Source organism: Achroia grisella, unplaced genomic scaffold (genome assembly GCF_030625045.1).
Source record: "Achroia grisella isolate CSIRO2021 unplaced genomic scaffold, CSIRO_AGI_Agris_v1 utg783, whole genome shotgun sequence".
Classification (NCBI taxonomy): domain Eukaryota; kingdom Metazoa; phylum Arthropoda; class Insecta; order Lepidoptera; family Pyralidae; genus Achroia; species Achroia grisella.
Genome location: NW_026713023.1, coordinates 1,210,339 through 1,232,013, shown reverse-complemented (window position 1 = coordinate 1,232,013; position 21,675 = coordinate 1,210,339). Strand labels below are relative to the sequence as shown.

The window sequence follows — 21,675 nt, the reverse complement described above, 5'->3', positions numbered from 1 at the left end:
AAGTGAATCCTTGCAGTTTCCTTCGCTTCCATTTGTTGTGAAAAAAAATCTTCTTATGACTGTATGACATCTCCCCGTTCCTTTCCATAATCCCGTCCCATTTTCTGTTTGTTAATGGCATAATAGGCAACACCTTTCTTGCCAAAAAGAAAAAAAAAGAAAGACATCTCGTATACAGAGACTTTTTTTTGATTTGGTTTTCCCATTTCAAGGAAAAGCAAAAGGATTCAGCCCATACAGCCTTTGACTTTGGTAGAATAGTAGAGACATTGTTAATGGTCAATACTTGATTCAGTTATTTGGATATATACTATGCTTATCTACTATTTCAACGTGTTTGGGTAATGTCTAAAATGTCAATTGACAGCGTTTTTGAGGTCGGCCAAATTGTACTTCATGACACTCGAGATAGAGTCGATTTGGAGTTAAAATAAGATTATGGGAAGTATTATTGTTTATCAATAAGATGAATTATTCAATAACATTTTTCAGTATACTTATTTTTGAAGCTATTGCCTCGTACGTAATTATTACTTAAAAATAAAATCTATTAACCATAGAGTAAATAAATAACATCACATTATTTTACTATCTTATTTATTTATATTGAAATAAATACATTTTACTTTAAATTTATTTCAAATACGCTCACAGCCTTCCGATAGTCGCAGGTTCAATTCCTCGCAATGTTGAAACAATTGTATTAAAGAGTTTAGTGTCGCTCTAGGTGTTTTCTTTATGTATGTATTTGAGTATGAGATATCTAGTACCAATAAAGCATTGCTTAGTTTGGAACTAGATGGCACTGTGTGGTTTGTTGAGGGTTATTATTATACATAGATAGATAAATAATAACTTTTATTTGTAGGTATATAGACTTAATTATAACATGACAAGTATAACAATCCAGATTATTGAAACCAGTGCATGTGTGTACTACAGCAGCGTTATTATTATTTATTTATATTCTAAATTAGAGTTGCCAAACCCAAATTTAAAAAACCAGGACCATCCAGTTTCAAAGGAGAACGCAGTAATATCGTTGCAATAGTTATATTAATTCATAGTAAAATTCAAGTAGTTAATATAATAATGTTTTTAATAAAAAGTATTTGACAAAATTATACTGTTGAAAATCAGTAATAAAGAGGCGCGAATATTTTAAAAACCCAGGACGCTGCCATATAACTATTCAAGACATGTCCTGGGAAAACAGCACGGTTGGCAACTCTATTCTAAATTGCATTATGACAACAATTGTGTAAGAAATATGTCATATTGTACATAGAAGCCGTCTCATTACACTCACAAGTAAATAGTCATTTTCTCTGTATTACAGCATACCCGTTATTATTGAAACAGAGCGTGAAGTTGATCTCACGAAGATTTCAATTATACGTATATTTATTTACTTATCCGTACTTAATATAAATTCGCAAGTATGTTTGTCTGTCTGTTTGTTTACCTTTTACGATCTAACTGCTAAACTGAGCTGAATTAAAGACATGAATATAGATTGTATAACGAGAATGGATAAATGGTATCATTTTATCATAAACACATAAAGGGGGTGAAATATGGGCTGAAAGTTTCAAGAAGACGAAGTGGCGGGTAATAGCTATTATTATAAAAGTGAAAGTATGTCTGTCTGTTTGTATGATTGTTGCCTTTTTAGGTCTAAACAGCTGACCAAAGCTGAAAGTAAACTATCAATTTTTATGACTAATGATAATATCGAAGGGGTTGAAATAGGGGATGGAAATGTCACGCAAACGAAGTCGCAGTTATTACAAATGCGCATTTATGTGTGTCCGCTTCTTGCCTTTTCAAGACTAAACAATTGAACGGAGTGAATAAAAACTGACGTGAAAATAGTTGTAATATATATTACTAGCCACTGGCCCCGGCTCGCACGGGTGTATATAATTTATATATATATATATATATAAACCTTCCTTTTCAATCACTCTATGTATTAAAAAAAACCGCTTCAAAATCTTTCGTTCCATAGTTTTGAAGATTTAAGCATACATAGGGTCGGATAGACAGCGACAGCGACTTTATTTTATACTATGTAGTGATATCACGTGGACGGACTTAGTTATGTTTTATTTTAAAAAAATAGAAGTCGAAGCGGCGACCATCGAAAATAAAGCCGTATGATAAACCGCTAGACCACCGAGGCTGTCAAAACATCTACTAAATAGCTTTTACACGCGACTTTGTCCGGATCTCCATCGTTTAGCAGAATATATGTCCTTTTCAATCCTAAAAAGTACGTTACACGGCAAATTTCATGGTGATTAGTTCAGCAGTTAAGGTGTGAAAGCGTAACAAACAATTAAACAAACAAACCACTTTCGCATTTATAATATTTACGAGTAGGATTTTTTTTATGTAATGTAATAGCAAACAAGCTGACAGTCCACCTGATGGTAAATGGTAGCCGTCGCCTATATACATGGATCGTTACTATGGAAATCAAGTTATCTGCCCACTGGTGGTGTAACGGCGCTACCGTACAGATTGACGTCGTCAGTGCCGTGACCACACAGACAATCTAAATATATATAACTCAAAGGTGACTGATATAGTGATCTATCAACGCACAGCCCAAACCACTGGACGAATTGGGCTGAAATTTGGCATGCAGGTAGATGTTATGACGTAGGCTTCCGCTAAGAAAGGATTTTAATTACTTTTACCCCCAAAGGGATAAAATAGTGGACGAAAGTTTGTATGAAACTTTGTCAATTTTAAACCGATCGGGTTGAGACTTTGCATGCATAAAGCTGCTATTACGTAGGTATCCCCTAAGAAAGGAAACAAAAGTAAAGCCGCAAAAACTATACCTAATTAATAATAATACTTCTTAACGCGAGCGAAGCCGCGGGCAAAAGCTAGTTTCTTTATATTAGTATTATAATGTTAATTCACATATATAGTCTGTAAGGTATTTATAATATGAGCCTAGTAGCCTGAAATATATAAATAAATAAGACTTCCGCAATGCCACACATATGAGCTTGCAGTTCACCTGATGGTAAGTGATTATGCACCTGTAACACCAGGGGAATTGCAAGTTTGTTACCAGTCTTTTAAGAAGGAATAATACCTTTTCTTGAAGGTTTTAGTATCGTATCGGTTCAGAAATACCATTGCTGGAGGTGAGGTGAGGTGCTACACAATATGATTGTGTATGGCAAAAAGTGGAAAAACACTCGGTGGAGAACCTCCATTCATCCAGATGGTCAGTATGGTATGCGTTGGATGTCAAACGACTAAGATGTCATAATAATAATAATCTCAGGACAATTCACACAGCGCCATCTAGTCCCAAGTTAGCAATTTTGAATAGTTAAGTTTTTTTATTCTACCGCTCATTCGGAATGTAGGCTCATCACAAGAAGAATGAGTAAGAAACTTGTGTGTTGTTCTTTTAAATAAATATTATTTTAATTATGTAGTGTCCGGGCCGTCCGTGACACCTTGTGAATAAAATACAATTTCAAAATCAAATAGCCTTTTATATTTCTAAAAAAAACACACCATTTTAACCGTTTTACAAAACTCCTATTTACTGGTTCTTCCATAGATATCCTTTTATTTTTACCATAGACAAATTACTTGTCTATTATAAAATAGACAAGTATACAATATTTTTAATATATATTGTAGTGTTCACTTATTTGTTATTTATGTCTTCTTGTATGTAAGTTGTTATCGACGTAATATCGGCTCGTTAGCCATAGCTCCACGTCTTTACTCCGCGGCGCTTGCGCAGGGAATCCCTTCCCTCTTGCGCACGGCGGTACGTGTACGCTCGGCTCGAGACGATAGATAATAAACTGCTAGTGTTTCCACATACACTACATCTCTCTCCTTTTTAAGTTTATTTTCTTTTCAAGCATGAATCAATCCACTCTATTAGGTATTTGTTCCTTGGAGGCATGTGTGCTACGTTACACCGATAGTGGACTCATTTTGACACTATACTGCCACACATAAGCCGAATGCCTCTAGTGCGATTGGCCTTTCCAGCGTAACCAGCACCGTGATTTTTCCTCCTCTTTTGAATATAAATTACATTTATATATTAACTCCAATTTACTCTCTGTTTCACATACTTCACCTTTCTTCTTTTATATTTGTTTTCATATAATCGTTATTCCACTTTGTTATTGTATAATATTATGTAAGATTAGTATAAAGCACTTCTGAAAAATGTTGTAAGTTTATGACCAGAATATCTCTATCACAGTAGTCACTACTTTATATTTTGTAGGTTTAAGGTAAATACTTATATTTTTTTTCCATTATATCTGTCTCATACAATGTGTTATTTACATGTAGTATTTTTCTTTATCATGTACATTTGAAAACTGATTATCTAAAACATAATCTGGAATTTCTTCAAAACTCCCCACTATTTATACCAGAATATTATTATTATATCAAGAGTTGCATCAACAATTGCAAACGACTTTCCACTATATTCTGTCTACACATCTGATATCAGTCCATGTAGTATTAATTGGGTATAACTATAACCATTCTTCATCGTACAAAATTATCTCCCTGATCACCTGCATTAATTCAGTGCTAAAATATTAGGAAAGGTTGTCAGACCAGTCTTTGAGCGATCGACATATACCACATATATCACCACAGCGACTCTACGTACTCCAGCAATCGTCAATTATATTAGTTATAGAAATTATATTTTCGACCAAAATTAATTTGTGTCCTTATGACTTTTGATTTATTATATTTTACTGAATCCGCTCCATTTCACTCCGATAATTAATATGCATTAAAACTGGCAATTTTTTATTACTTATATTCAACCGCAATTTAATGCAACATTCTATCAATTTACACTTTAATGAATAGGACACCATTCATCAATACACAATACAATGCTTGATGACCCCGCCAAAGACAATTTAACAAAACTGGACGTTAATACGCAATTTAATGCTTAACGACCCAGCCAACGCAATTTAATGCAACCTGTCCGCCAATACGCAATTTAATGCTTGACGGCCCAGTTCAACGCAATTTAATGCAATCTGTCCATCAGTTCGCAATTTAATGCCTGATGGCCCAGCCAACGCAATTTAATGCAACCTGTCCGCCAATACGCAATTTAATGCTTGACGGCCCAGTCCAACGCAATTTAATGCAATCTGTCCATCAGTTCGCAATTTAATGCCTGATGGCCCAGCCAACGCAATTTAATGCAATCTGTCCATCAGTTCGCAATTTAATGCCTGATGGCCCAGCCAACGCAATTTAATGCAATCTGTCCATCAGTTCGCAATTTAATGCCTGATGGCCCAGCCAACGCAATTTAATGCAACCTGTCCGTCAATACGCAATTTAATGCTTGACGGCCCAGTCTACCTTACCTCTGTAGCTCCTTTTTTAGAATATCAATGCCATTGTCACCGTCATTATAACTCCATTGAACTTCTTAATTCATCCTCTTTAAGTATTGGTTATTAGTATTATGCTCATTGTTTTTCTTCCTTTGCTAATTTCTTTAAGGTCATCCGAGCCAATAGTCAATTTATAAGCAAATCATGGACTCCTGCAAAACACCAAATTTTATAATTATAAGACAATTAAACGCCACTCTTATCCATTTAATTTTCACAATATATACATTTATGACTACTAATATTAAACATATTTCAGATTTATTTACTCCACAAGAATGTCCATTAAATAATTCTAATCTAAAGTATAGGAATACTAATAGTATCCTCAGAACCACTTTTTTCCAATAATGTATCGTTAGTAATTGTTACTGTCATGCATCATGGTTTACATTATTATCTAGTAATAATAATAATAATTGTGCAGCCATAATATAACGCACCTCATTCACAATAATATACCTCGTATATAACGACTTCCTTGATTTAACTAATTCTTTGTAATCCCTTGGATTTTCCATAAGAATAGATGTAAAATATACCTTTACATTGCGACATTATTATTATTTTTCTTTTTAATTTGGAAAAACACCTCTTTCTAAGGAATTTTCTTAACCCAAAACCTTTATATAATGTTCCCACCAATGGTATGACTCTAACTCTACTTATCTCTTATCTCATAAAATGTGATTCATGTCAGGACATGTTTCGACGTACTTATGTTCGTAGAACAATAATTGTTGTTCGATGGAAAGTAATGTAAAGTTTTGTAAACACTGCTGCTCGTCACTATTATTAAAGATTCAAGTTGAAATAGCTTACGACAGTTTTTTTTTTTTTACCTTTTTATAACGAAGTTTAGACCAACGTACCTTCAACATAATAAATCTCAGTTCAACGAATTACTTGATATACTATATATATATATATATTTTTTCGATTTGTTTTATCGAGGTTGCACTGTAGTACGTATGTAAAAGTTAAAACACGCTAATTTGTCTAAGCTACCCTGCAATGCGGCCAAAGTATTTAGAGAGCGACCAACACCAGTACTATGACGATAAACAAATACATGTATATATTTTACAACTACTACAATGAAGTAGGTATCATTTCCTATTAGCTATCTCAAAACTTAAAACCACATTAATACCCTTATTTCGCGTATCGCAACACTACACAACTCCAGCCGCAACTGGATTGGATTAACTGTCAATTAAAAATGACTCCCCATCGCTCCAACATCCCCGTCACATTCATATAAAACAGCTGTCAGCGCTATCTGCATGTGATCACAAAACAAATTCTAACTCCATTCCACAGCTACTAAATGCGGTACATTAATGCAATTATGGCTATTATTCCTATTATTTATTCAAGCTTCTTTAAATAAAGAATATTCATAATCTATTCCATGTTCCCGAAACTTCAAAGAATATAAAAAACATTTTTTTTTCCACTCTAATAACCCCTTCACTCATCCGCATAATGCATTAGGCGAGTAGGTACAATAATTCAGAACTTAATAGTAGTTCTATTTCATGTAACCATTATTGTGCAATTTCTAATTTACTGGTATTTTTAAATTAGAGAGAATCTTAAATATGTTTCCATAAAGACATACTCACCACCACTGTACTATACTATAGCTTATTATTAAAAGTTAATCACTGTCATTGCTGTAAAAATAATAGAGTAATTCTATATACATACATAATTCGGTATCCTTTTTCTCGTTCCAGTGTTACTGACTATAGAAACCACATACCGCATACAGAAACAGCACTCCTGTACCTTACATCCGACCATAACTAGCGACACACTTCCTCGCAATATAATAGTCGGCATCTCAACCTCTTGAATACGTGGTTTTTTGTTTTTCTTCAACAAATTCATTAGACACTAAATTCACCAAACCAAAAGATTGCCTTCTAGGTCGCAAGTGTAGATGCGCGCTTCATTTTAACACAAAGCACAAATTGTTAAAAATATGCCAGACAAGTAGATAGGCACCTTGCACTATACAACATGTATAGTAGACCCCAACATAATGTATCAAACTAATAATTAATCTACATTTAAAACCTTCCTATGCAAAACAATTGCAATTCCCACCGGCATCCATTGGAAAGCTCACTAATAATTATTATTTATAAATTATATAATCCAAAAGCCAAATCCAATCCAAATAAAAACATTTTAACCACACTACTTCGCGGCTCTGCTCGAATACCAGAATAAAATAGTCTGCAGGTATTCCGAACAACTCATCCGCATCGAAATGTATGGGACACTGTTACCCAGATACTTCAACACTTGCAATCAATTAAGGCTAATATAAATATTGTCCACCAAGCACTGCTCAAACCGTGTGTGTCACCCCACCTTAGATTTTACTATTGTTGTTTTGTATATAATACCCAACATCAGTACTATAATGCAGGTACAATTGTCAGCTCACCATCATTTGTAATAATATCGTATCACCCGACAACATCGTAATATTATCCCGTACCAAATGTAATATTAGGTTATCATGTGATCATTACAGTTAGAAAGAGGAACTTTAGACCACTTCCATTTGCAGCAATACTCTAAAAGAAAATAGTGACATTTGAACACTAGTCACCACCTCTGTATAAATACAATAAGGCGGCCCTATTGCCAAAAGTAATTAAAGTGCATCGACACCTAGAAAAGATAAAGCAAAACAAACGTGTCGTCCGCACAGTGCTCTATTATACTTCATACCCACAGGTCTATTGCATCACGTAATATGATGTCCCACTAAACATCTCACCGTCACCGTCCCCTCATGAAACGAACATGCAGCGGCAACTACAATCATTACCGATTTTTTATTTCAACACGGAAATACGGAAGGGGGAATGGGATTGTTAAAATAATCCCACTGCTAACATTGTATCACGCCAGAGGGACCTCCACGCGGCTCACCCCAGAAACCATCGTGACAAATTAACACGAACCCACCACGACGGGCCAACCGATCCTATCCCCCCCGCTCATTCTACCATACTTCATCAGTGCCACGCCAGCGCAGGCAGTACACCATTATCATACATTAAAAATAATAAATCACGGATATACGTAAACATATCACTACAATGATTATTAATACGACTATTCCTACCAGCTAGAGACACTATAGGTATAGCAAGTACAATTTATAATTAGGTACCTACTTACTTGGCGCAAATCGATCGTAAACCGATGTTACCCAGCTATTGTTTTTTCTGTATAGGTCTATATAATTCGCTCCCCGTGCGGCCCCACCATAATCCTTCTAAATTTGTAATTACTCCGTACCCGTAGGTATATGTATATCTTATTAAATGATTTTGTACTTATCTTTATTTATATCCATTTTGCCTCGTCGCCACATGTAGTGTTCACTTATTTGTTATTTATGTCTTCTTGTATGTAAGTTGTTATCGACGTAATATCGGCTCGTTAGCCATAGCTCCACGTCTTTACTCCGCGGCGCTTGCGCAGGGAATCCCTTCCCTCTTGCGCACGGCGGTACGTGTACGCTCGGCTCGAGACGATAGATAATAAACTGCTAGTGTTTCCACATACACTACATATATCAATACTCCCCCCTTACAAATTTAATCGCTGGGGTTGTTTAACCACTCTGTGTGACCTTCTGACTGTAACCCCATTACCTGTATTAACAAGAGGGCTACTAGGAACAACAGACTGAAGAGCCTCAATCACAGTCTCATCAGTTTGAGGAAATTTAAGCTCTACCTGTCTGCGAATTGTTTCATGATCATAATAATTATCACTGCAACTAATTATATCATTACCACTTACAGTATTTTTAATTAAACTATCATCTTGATCCTGGGAAGAACAACTTATAATTTGATCTATATGTCTCCTCCAAACTAAATTTTCATTAATTACTTTGCAAAGATATGTTCTTCTTCCAAGGACTTCCTCAATTACAGCTTTTACAAATATTTTCTTATTTGGATGTCTATAATCTCGACAATAAACTCTGTCTCCCTCTTTAAACGTTATTTCTCTTTTTCCTCCACCATTTATATTACTAACTTTCCCTTTACAATTTTTATTACTTAACAAATCAAATCTGGTTCTTAATTTCCTTTGAAACATTAATGTTGCTGGAGCACTGCCTGTAGTACTATGTATAGAGTTTCTATAGTGAAATAAATATCGATTCATTAATGTTTCAAAAGTTACATTATTTTTTTCTTTCAGTGTCTTTAGCAATCCTGACTTAAAACTTCTTACAGCGTTTTTGGCAAGACCATTTGTAGCAGGATGAAATGGAGGTGATGTTTGGTGTCTTACTCCATTTTTATATAAGAATTCTGAAAATTCCTTACTACAAAAGGTTGCTGCGTTATCAGTTACAACCATTTTTGGCAAACCATACCTACTAAAACATTCTCTGAATTTTTCAACTGTTAATCTAGCTTCTAAATTTTTCATTATAAATGTTTCTGGCCATTTTGTATAAGAATCAATGATAATTAATATTATTTTGCCATCAATAGGCCCAAGAAAATCTGCATGAACTCTTTCATAGGGATAGCTACAACTTGGCCATGAAATGACATTTGACTTTGGTGGTTCTGGTCGAGCTGACAAACAAATATCACATGTTTTAACTACATTTTCAATACAACTATCTAGTCCCGGCCACCAAAAGTAAGATCTGGCATTGGTTTTCATTTTAACTCTGCCTTCATGAGTTGAATGTAACTCCTTAAGTAAACTTGACCTTAATTTATCAGGGACAACTACCCTATAACCCCACATAATTATATTTTGATCTAGGTATAATTCATCCTTTCTTTGGAAATATGGTTTAATATATTCATTTATTACTTTCTTTGGGAATCCGTATCTTATCATATTAAAAACAGAACTTAATATTGGATCTTTTCTGGTCTCTGATCTAACCATATTTAAGTCAATAACATTTTGTTGTTCTACAAAATGAATGTAATCACACTCTTTTAAATTTATTTCATTTTCACTAAAAGAACTAACAGGCAATCTGGACATACAATCAGCCATTACATTTTCAGAGCCTTTAATATGTTTAAAAATATAATCAAAATTAGCTAAGTATAAAGACCATCGTTGTAGTCTTGCTTTTACATATTGCTGCTAAATGCCCTATCTTCCCACACAATTTACATTTATAGGTCTTATATTTGCATCTTGCAAAAGAGTGATTTGACTTTCCACAGTGAATGCATTTTAAAATAGTTTCCTTAGATGAGTCCTTAGCTTTATCTGGATCATATTTTGAAATTTTAGAATATTGAGGTTTCTTGACTACTTGCACCTTGTTTACAAAACTCTTTTGCCTCTCTTGTAACACTGACTCTTTGGCTAAAGCAATTTCTAATAATTCTGACACATTCCGTGTCGTGGATTCCTCACATAATCTTTCAAAAATTGGACCAAATCTAATACCTGTAACAAATTTGTCCTTGACTCTGTCTTCAAATGTTTTGCCGAAATCACAATCAGCTGCCATTTCTCTTACCCTTGTGTACCACGTCGAAATGTTTTCGTTGTCGTTTTTTGATATTTTGTAGAATAATGTTATAGTTCTATAATAAGAAACTCTTTGTCTAAAGCGTAATTTGAGAGCTTCGCATAGCTCTTTATAGGCTTTTTCTTTTGGTAGCGTAGGGTGAAAAATACTTTTTAACGTTTTGTATGTCTTTTCATCCAAAGACATGAGCAATACTGAAACTTGCTTCGTTTGTTCCACTGCATATGCCACCATGTATTGGTCCATTCGTTCTAAAAAACAGTCAATATCATCTCCTTCTTCAAAATACTTGATTTGCGAGGTATTTGTTCTCGTCGCCATTTTTGTAGTGTCCGGGCCGTCCGTGACACCTTGTGAATAAAATACAATTTTAAAATCAAATAGCCTTTTATATTTCTAAAAAAAACACACCATTTTAACCGTTTTACAAAATTCCTATTTACTGGTTCTTCCATAGATATCCTTTTATTTTTACCATAGACAAATTACTTGTCTATTATAAAATAGACAAGTATACAATATTTTTAATATATATCAAATTATATTTACATTAACAAGGATTAGGCGTGCGACAATCAACATAGCACCGCTACGCACTTAATCTCTGTTCAAAAAGATAACATCGTCAGCGCTATGAATTTTAAGTTAAAGCTTATGTTATGGGTACTAGATAACTGATCAATACGTTTGTTTTTTCGTAAATATATACATATTATATATTGAAAACACCCAGACCGATACATACAGTCATACTCATGAACACAAATGTTTGTGCTGTGCGAGGTATCGAACCCGCGACCATCGGAATGCGGTGTGCTAAACCGCTAGACCACCGAGGCCGTCAAATGATCTTTTCCTGTAATATCACTGCCTAATCTAGACCCTACAACAGACACATAAACAAGCTGCTTGGTGGCTGAAATAAGGAAGACGTGGTAAGACTGAAATAAGCGAACTTTGAAAAGGGGCGAGCACAATAGATCTATGTAGGTCGCAGTGCTACAGGTGCTCAAACATCTGACAATAGCCCAAACAACCCAATAAAAAAAAAGACTGAAGTATCTAGACATAGACCACTATTTATAGTATACCTCTTGTAACTATTGTATTTATTCAATTGTTTTCGATGTCCGTGACAGTGTAGAGGTTTAACAAACTACTTCATAATTAGGTAGCTGGTTCAATCTCTGGCTAGTACCTATCGATTACAGGACACATTGTTATGCAATTCGTAATTTGGAAAAAAATAACACTACGTATTTTGTATGAATGTTTCTACAAATTATATAAAATTTTCCACTTTACATCGTACCATTTTAATTTCATGAAAATCATCACTGGGTTTATATTTAGTACTAGCTGTACCCGCGGTTTCTCCCGTATGCAATTTATAGCTTATGTATTACTCTGGCGAATAAGATATTACTGTAAAGTTTCATCAAAATCCGTTCAGTAGTTTTTGCGTGAAACATCTATTCATACTCACAAACTTTCGCATTTATAATATTAATAATAAGATAAGAGTCTTTACGCATAAGTCTGTGTAAATAAAACATCTGAAATTGTTTACATTTAAATATAAATAAATAAAATAATAAAAATTTTATTTATTTATAGTTATTATTAATATCTCGCGAAATACTAAAAACACCTACTGACGATTTGACAAATATAGGTGGATAAGTAGGTCACTTATTTATATATACTTGAAAGCTGTTTTAAGCAAACTTCTTTTGTGCAACCTGCATAGCAGGTGTCTTAAACATACTGGACATTCAATGTAGGACTGGAAATTTTTCGGTTTTCGCAGAATTAGCAAATAGTTTTTAAATAGTATACAGCATAATTCTCGTTTTAATAAGCGATAAGAAGGTATAAAAACTAACTATGCATGTACGCACTTAATTAAAAGTTTTATTTCCGGCTTTCATGTTTCGCATTAAATGGTAGTAAATTGTAATTATCACATAAAAAGAAAATTAAAGATAATTAATTTAGATAGAAATAATCAAAATAGTATTAGTTGGTATATAATTAACTTACTTTGCGACAGATGGTGTCTCAAAAATTGAACTTCACTGAAACACGCACTTCACATTTGAACACAACCGTATAATAATACGTCCTGCACCTCATTTTCTAAGTACAAAAATTAAAAAAGTCACACTTCTTTTATGCCAAATTAAATGTTTCTTAATCAAACGTTCGAAATTTGAATCCAACTTTCGAAATGAAATGTTTAGTTCTGGGAAATGGCGCGAATAATTTTTAAATCAATTGCCTCACTTAACTGAGCAATTAATCACTGCGTTTTTCTCTTATCAATACCTATAGCGAGACCATAACCGTGACCTAACGTTAATGATTACGTGAAAAAAAGTTATGCAATTCCAATTGGTTGTTAATTAAATTTTTTATTTGAATACTACGCGGCGTAAGTAAAAAGTGTGCCATGCAAATGCGGGCGCCGAGCGGTAGAAGCGTTCATTGCATAATGCCCGACGCGTGTTTACGAAGCGAGCCAAAGGTAGAAACTGAAAGTGGTCTCCCAGCGAGCTTCTTTAACCCCTCCCAGATGCTACACAAGTTAGGTAATGGATGTTATTATCATTAATCCCCTTTTCTTAACTACATATGTATGCAGTAACGGATGTCCGTTGCCTCGATTTTATTTGACATGCTATATTTTTTTAAGTACATAGGAAAGTAAAGTAGGTACATAACTTGGCAAATTGCAAAAGTAGCAGAGGAAATTAGCTCGATTCCTAAATTACATCGAACGTAAAAATAGAATCCAACACGTCCTATGGCGAAGTACCTATGGCATATGCGCTACACACATGCAGATATCCATAGTCATTAGAAAAAACAAAGACTATTGAAAGACCTGTATGTCACTATTCAAAAATAGCCATATATGTGTTTAAATTGTTTATTAATTAAAATGTTTTTTTTCATTTAGGTCATTGTTTTATATTAGCCTAAATAATTAAAAATACTATCGAAGGTCACTATTCCACGCGGACGAAGGCGCAGGCACAGCTAGTATATATGTATATATGACACTTGCCATCAATAGGTTCACAGCATTTAATACTCGATTACACTAATTCCGTAAACTAAACTTTATTCATAAAAATACTTACAATTACATAATATTTTTATGTTGTAGAAACTTTTTTTGTGATAGTTCTTTGTTCATCTTTTTTTACATGTCACACGGATGTTTAAATCATTGTCAATTAGATTTGCTTTACACTTCAATGCGAGAATTCTAATGATTACTTGCTACGAATTCATGATGACGACTGATATTTTTTCTTTTATTTTAGATAATGGTGTATGACTATTCTGCCAGCATTAATGGTATGCTGACAAGACACAAAGAATATTGCTGAAATTATAAAATCAAGTAACTTAAAACATTTTTATATTATTATTTTGCGTGAAAGATGATATGGTAAGAAAGGAAGTAAATAACGAGATGACTCCGAACAGGGATGAATGGATGAGAACATATTACGCCGACCACAAATATATGGGATAAGGAAGAAGCAAATGATGATTTGATATAGTGCATCCGTCCGGAATATGATGGAATAAGGATGTAGTCAGGTCAGGTACCTCATTGTGGCGAATTTACCTGGAATTCCATTACAACTCTTACAATAGATATGGAAATAATCTTTATTCAAATAAGCTTAATATAATCACTATTGAATAGTCATTATTTTTATTATACCACTCATTCGGAACGCAGACTCACAAGAAGAATGAGCAAGAAAGTTGCTTGATCTTTTAATTAAATGTTGTTCACAATTACATTCTTAAGAATTTTATGTGATAATAATTTTCGTAGTTACTGCGACCAGGGCCTCTAGAAGACGATTCTGGACCATCAAAAGAAGGTAATATTCTCTCTCTCTGACATATTACTAACAAGAAGATGAGTTACAGTGATCCAGTTATATCCACCGCCGTTTTTAAACTGGGCTGTGGCCCTTGGGCAGTCAAGAATTCGGGGCCCTTTTGGAAAGTAAAAAAAAATAAGCTCATTAGGTAAGAACATAGGAATAGGCGAAGTAATCGGTATAATGGCGTAGTACATACCTTGTGATACCTTCTGATAACATTTGTTAAAAAAGTGTAGTGTGCCCGACAAAAATCTTTTGAGAATAAATGTGTGAGAAAAATTGACAGTCCTTCGGGGGCCCCCTGAGAATGGAGGGCCTGGACACGGGTCCTGTGTGCCCTTATGATAAAGACGGTATTGGTTCTATCGCGTCTTTGTCTGGAATTTAATAATAATAATTCAATCTCAAATATTGAACTGTTACAATTTCTGCTTATAATAAAATCAAATACTGAGATGGCAGTAAGTTCATCCTCTCTGATAGCCCTCCCTTCGATCGATCCCCGTCAAACTCAAGCGGGGATCGAAATTAAGACGGCGTGAGCCGAAGTTCGAACCCCTAGCGGTGCACTCAGACTAAAGTCGTATCCTACGGGCAGGAGTTGGCCTTCTGGTCCATAAGTTCTTCCGTAGGTTTGGAGTGGCATTTGCACTCGCTCCCTATCACTAGTGAAGCTGTAAAGGCCAGCTGCGGCCAACAGCATTACAGTAATTAAAAAAAAAACTTCTACTATTCTGTTAGGTCAAATTATGACAAAAATCAACTAAGATTAACTAAGGATGTCAATAAAAAACATAGTATTCAATATAACATTTTATTTGTCGAATTGTTTGACAAAAAATATCTCTATACTTATCCGGACAGATAAATAATATCTTATTTACACTATATCGTGACGGGATTAAATCATAAATCACATTTCGATCTTACTTATATTCGGTTTAGTAGAAGTTACCAATTGTCTTATCTTAGGTCCGTATGTCTCATCCGAAATTACCTGATTAAAGCATTAATTCTAGATTATTCTAGAATACATCTATTGTCGGATTACATTATGTATAGCATGCTTAGTACAAAATGTATTAACTTAATAAATACTAACTTTGGAAATTAGACTTTAATTAATAAGCTTTAGAGTCGAATTTCCAAAATGTGTAATGATTGAGTTAATCCAGTATGCTATTAAGTGTGCGTTAGGTAAACTTTTTAAAATACTATTTTACATATGACTAGTTCGCTTACATATAATATGAACAGTTACATCTGTGCATTGCTACATTAACTTTTACACCCCTATGAGTATACACAATTCAATCACCGGCTCCAATTTGAATAAATTTCTGTTTTCAATCATTCCAGCCTTTTAAATTCGTGTGTGACAAAATGCTGTTCGAGCATACGAGCAATAAAATCTAATGATTAGTTAGTAATGCAGCTGGCAACAGTAGAATGCCTTTATGGTCAAATAAGTAACTTGCCATTCCTTTGCTGTAGAAAGTATACTTAAGTTAATTACCTGACTCCGATTTTGAACAAATTTCTGTTTTCAATCTTTCCAGCCTTTTAAATTCGTTTGCGTCAAAATGTTGTTCAAATAAAAACTAAGGATTAGTTATTAATACAGTTGGCAACGGTAAAATGTCTTTATGGTCAAATAAGTAAATGCTTTTCCTTTGCTGTAGAGTGTATACTTGAATAAACAAAGAAATTTACATTTTTTGTCTATTCTATAGTTCGTGTCAAATAAAATATATAAAAATATATGTCAAATATCAATACCGTCTTGCAATTATTAAGTGTGCGTTATATAATTTTTTACAATACTTTTTTACATATATCTAGTTCGCTTACATATATTATGAACAGTTGTCATATCTATTCATTGATACAATAAGGTTTACCGCGTACATATACGTCGCCCCCCATATACGTCGGCTCCAATTTGAACAAATTTCTGTTTCGTTCTTAACAAATGGATTTATTTGCGTCAAAATGTTGTTCGAGCATACGAGCAATAAAAACTAATCATTAGTTAGTACTGCGGTAACTGCGGCAACGGTAGAATGTTTTTATGGTCAAATAAATACCATGCCATTCTTTTGCTGTAGAGAGTATACTTAACATAAACTATAGAAAAAACAAAAAAAATATTTTTTGTCTTTTCTATAGTTTGTGTCAAATAAAATATATGGCAAGATAAGAAAATATTATAAAAGAAGTCTGTGGCCAACAATTAGGACCCATTTTGGAAACCGCCCTGGTTAATTCCTGTTGAATTCGTAATTTATTTATTTATTTATTACATAAAAGTACTGAACTGGTCTGGCTCATACTCAAGATATCATCCTCCAGTAGACCAGTTTACTGTTAGCATAGGGTGCATGATTCCACACTCATCTATTTAAAAAAAAAGTATATATATATTTATACTGGGAAAGGGGAGTAAGCATCGTCATATAAAATAGCTACCAATAGCCTCTCTTGTTAATACAATACAATACTAATACAATACTACGGGATAATTCGCGTAGCAGTAAGCTAGCTATAAAATGATACATGACATAGCAAATAAGATGATATAAACAATTTTACAAGTCATACTTGAAAACTGTGATTGCTTGTATTTTTACCAATCTACGACAATTCAAAAACAATGGTTCCTTTCTACTCAGTTCGTTTATAGTCCATTTATTTGGTTAATATAATATTATACGTATAATTAGTAAAAATCACGGGATCTTACCACGTTTTATATATATTTGCTGAGTTCCCGATATTTCGGCAGTGTTTCAACCACCATGATCCGTAAGCCGTAAAGATTACCCATGATCATGCTGGTTGACACACTGCCGAAATATCGGGAACTCAGGTATATACTAATCATACGTATAAATAATGACCGCTTCAAATGTAAAAAGTAAATATTATATTAATCATTGAAAAATAAAAATAAAACGTAATGAATTAATTAATATAAAAACCTTTTTGTTATGCATATTTAAATTATAAACTCTATATTCAAAAGTCAATATTGTTTACCAAACAACAATTGTATTTGTATTAAAGATGTGTAGGACTGTCCAACACAAATGTACGAACTATAATATTTTGTTGTGTTATTTAGCATAAGCATAATGTTATAGCTACATTTGCATTAATATTTTATAAAAAAAAAAACATCAGGCATACTAGCTTTAGAATAACTTGATACGTACATTAATAAAGGTTAATATATTTTGGCACTGACGAGTATCTCTATAAAGAAAAATTTTATATGACAAATTATCATTTTTATATAACGAAATAAAAGCTTTTATTAATAAATATTATGAACAGCAACTGCATCTATTGACAAAAAATGTAAAAACTCTTGTGTATTAAATCAATATCCTTTTTAGGGCACTATTATAATAATAAAAGTAAACAAACAAAATCCATAACACAATTATTTAGATTGTATTTTAGCCGCATTCGCACGCTTGGCAAACCTCAACAAGTATTAAGTAACCAGATTAAGTTAATACAGTTTGATTTGGTTTTTATAAGGTTACAAACGCTTGAAGCCGTTTCTTTATAGCATAGGGGATTGTGGCACACCTAGTAGTAAGTGATTAGCACCGTCCATTCGAGTATCCTTTTCATCACAAATCAAAGTGAATTTGTAGCAAACATTTGAAACGTGTTCACGCAAGCGCCAAACGTACGATTGCGGTATACCCATTGTCATACCACGTGTTTGTTTATGTAGAATTGACAACAGCCAATTTCGAAAATAATATTTATGTTCCTGGATAATATTTTGTATTAACTAAATATACATACATACAATTTATTTGTATACTGCGATATATCCTCTAAAAAAATATCTCAATATATTATAAGATATTTTTTTAAATTGATATTTGAATTACATAATCAAATAGCGTGTGTTGATAAGTGTTACTAAGCTTTCAGAGATCGGAATAACTAAAATCATAAGCATGTCACCTGAATGTATATGTATATATAGCTCATTTAATGTAAAATGTATATTTTTATATGATATTTAAAAATATTATACTTCACATTTTGTTTCTACAGTTGTACGTGAACCAGGTACACTATATATGTACAATTCAAAAGATATTTTTACAAAAATACAGTTGAAAAAATAAACATCATTTTATTTGTTTCTGGGTGAAATATAATTTCGAAAATAAATAATTTTTATTTAATAAAAATATGATATTAGTAGTCAGGTAGTATGTTACAATTTATGTATTACATAATATTATTTCAAGGCATATAATTTCTGTACAAATAAGAAAACATAAAATTAAAGACATTATTTTATTTTAGGAAATGTCGCTAACCCATGAAAATAAAATGTTAAACAATCAATAAGATAATTTTTCAAAGTTAGAACATTGGACAATTCAGTTTTTTTTATTTAGTCTCCAAGAAACAATAGGACTTCATGAATTAAAAATTTAAGATAAATTTTCAGGCACAGGGATTCTTTTTATAATACTATATACAAGATAAAAATAATTTTATAATCATTAGTGACCTCAAATTATATTCAGACTTAAAGGGATCGCGACACTTAACATATTCTTAAAAATAAAAATTCTAATATTTACATATTTCTAAGTAATTTATATAATTCTCTCTATCATTATATTTGACTAGAATAACTTTAAGAAGTTTGTATTTTTATGATATGACCATTTAATAAAAATATGCGTTATAACTACCCTCGTAAGGGATCTGCCGTGAAGAAAAATAGACATAAAGGTAGATAATGTTATGTATTATATAAACATAAAAAATATGTGCGTTTCTTTATATATACTTAAACAAAAACTGCGTCAAGCCCTCATTTGTACACGCGAAAATATTTGCCGCGACGAACGCTCGGTCAAGGAGACAGACAAAGAAAGATAGATAAAATAAATATAGATACAGATAGATAAAAATACAAGATCTATTATTTATATGTATAATACAGCGTACGGGGCAAAATTTGGCATGTCTAATGAGAGCCAAGTGCCTACGTAGGCACGCACAAGAATCGATTTATTACAATATCAGTTCTTTATACAGCTACGGGGCTACGTCAGCTAGTTAGCTAATTATGTTATTGTTTCTTATACGTACCGGTATCCATTCATTATAGAAATTGTCGTTACGTCCTTTTAATTTTAGTGATTAGTGACTTGGACCTCAACTCTATGACCCTAAAGGGCCGAACACCGACATGGCATGTATTACGACATACTCCTAAATGCATTGCAATACCCCACAACATAAGCGTATTGTAGAATGCAAGTCCCATTTTGCTATGGAAAGCTTTAAAAAATTCGCTCGTATAAAAATCCCGGACTCAAGTCTTAGGACAAAACCACACTTTTCATATAAAGATAGAAAAGTAAACCTCATTCAAATTGCTTTCTTTTAACAAATATGTAATATTGAAAAATCGATAGTATAGGAATATCGATCTTTCAATATTACATTTTTCCCGGGTAAATACGTATAGGTGGCAACCCTAAATAGGCTTCACATGAATTACTATACTCAGGCATAGATTTAAATAAATCGACAGATCACCACAAGTTTAAAAAAACAGGACATACTTTCCAAGTTACGTTTAAAAGAGAAACAAACGGTGACTCCGTAGGCCTTTAAAAATAAGAGGACAGATTTTCTGAGTAAAATATGTTTGCCATTTAAGGAGAACCAACCTGCGCCCGCACTATTATATATATACATTAATATTAAACCTATGTTATTATCACAACGTTCCTATATGATTCTTTTTCTTTTTGCTTCGATATATTTCCACAATATAATTATAATTTGAGCCATTTTATTTTCATATACTTGTTATGAACACATACGGACTCTCTCGTCGGTAATTCCTAAACATTTTAAAGGAGAAGAGTTTCTGTCCATAGAAAGGTTTATATGTATCCAGTTTTGTGACCTATTAACGCTTACATTGAAGGATTCAACTAATTATTTATATAGATAACCGGGTCTTAACATGAATAATTTTATGGTAAATAAAGCATCTCCATGATTCGACCTTTAATTACCATAAAATAGACACTATTAAATTAGGAAATTAAAAAATAACCATTCAATTAATTGTCATGAAATACATTCATTAAAAATAAAACATATATAAAAAATAAAGTTTACAATCATATCTTAGTGAGTGTATTTTATCACTCATTGAAATTAAGAATTGGTTTTTTGGTTTTACGAAACTCTTCTCCGTAGCTCATTGAAATTATTTACAGCCGTCAATTCGTTTGTTTATATAGATACGTCACGATTCGATCTTAATAACATACATATACGTATATATTTCTACGTTTTTTTAAAGTACCACGGAACATAATTAATAGGAATTTTATTATAAACGGGGTCGTCAAGAGTTTGTCAAGTGTTTTTAGCAAACGTAACACTTGACATGTCTGTACTTCGATTGGTATATCTAGTACAACGTTTTACTAGTTATTTTTCAGTTTGATACCTTAAGCTATGTTTATAAGACCGAAGTTTAAATTTCTAGTGAGGTTCCAACACCTAGGTGCGCTCAGACTTAGGTCGTATCTAAGCAGAAGTTGGTTTAGAGAGCTATCTTGCCAATTTTATTTCGTCCACTACAGCTATAGAAGTCAGATGCAATCAAAAGCGTTACAATTGAAAACAAAGAATTATATGAGTGTTCCGTGGCCTTACAAAGTTTAGAAAACGTTGGTATACT

General features: G+C 33.0%; 1 protein-coding gene across 4 annotated transcripts in view; it reads right to left on the bottom strand.

Moving 5' to 3' along the window:
* The window catches only part of LOC131851445 (uncharacterized), a 93,629-nt gene extending 80,112 nt beyond the window's left edge, over positions 1-13,517 (bottom strand). For all 4 annotated transcript variants that reach the window (XM_059201947.1, XM_059201945.1, XM_059201948.1 and 1 more), the window contains exon 1: positions 13,048-13,517. The gene's annotated coding sequence lies outside the window, so the exon portion shown is untranslated. The remainder of the gene's footprint in view (positions 1-13,047) is intronic.
* Positions 13,518-21,675: the final 8,158 nt, after the last annotated feature.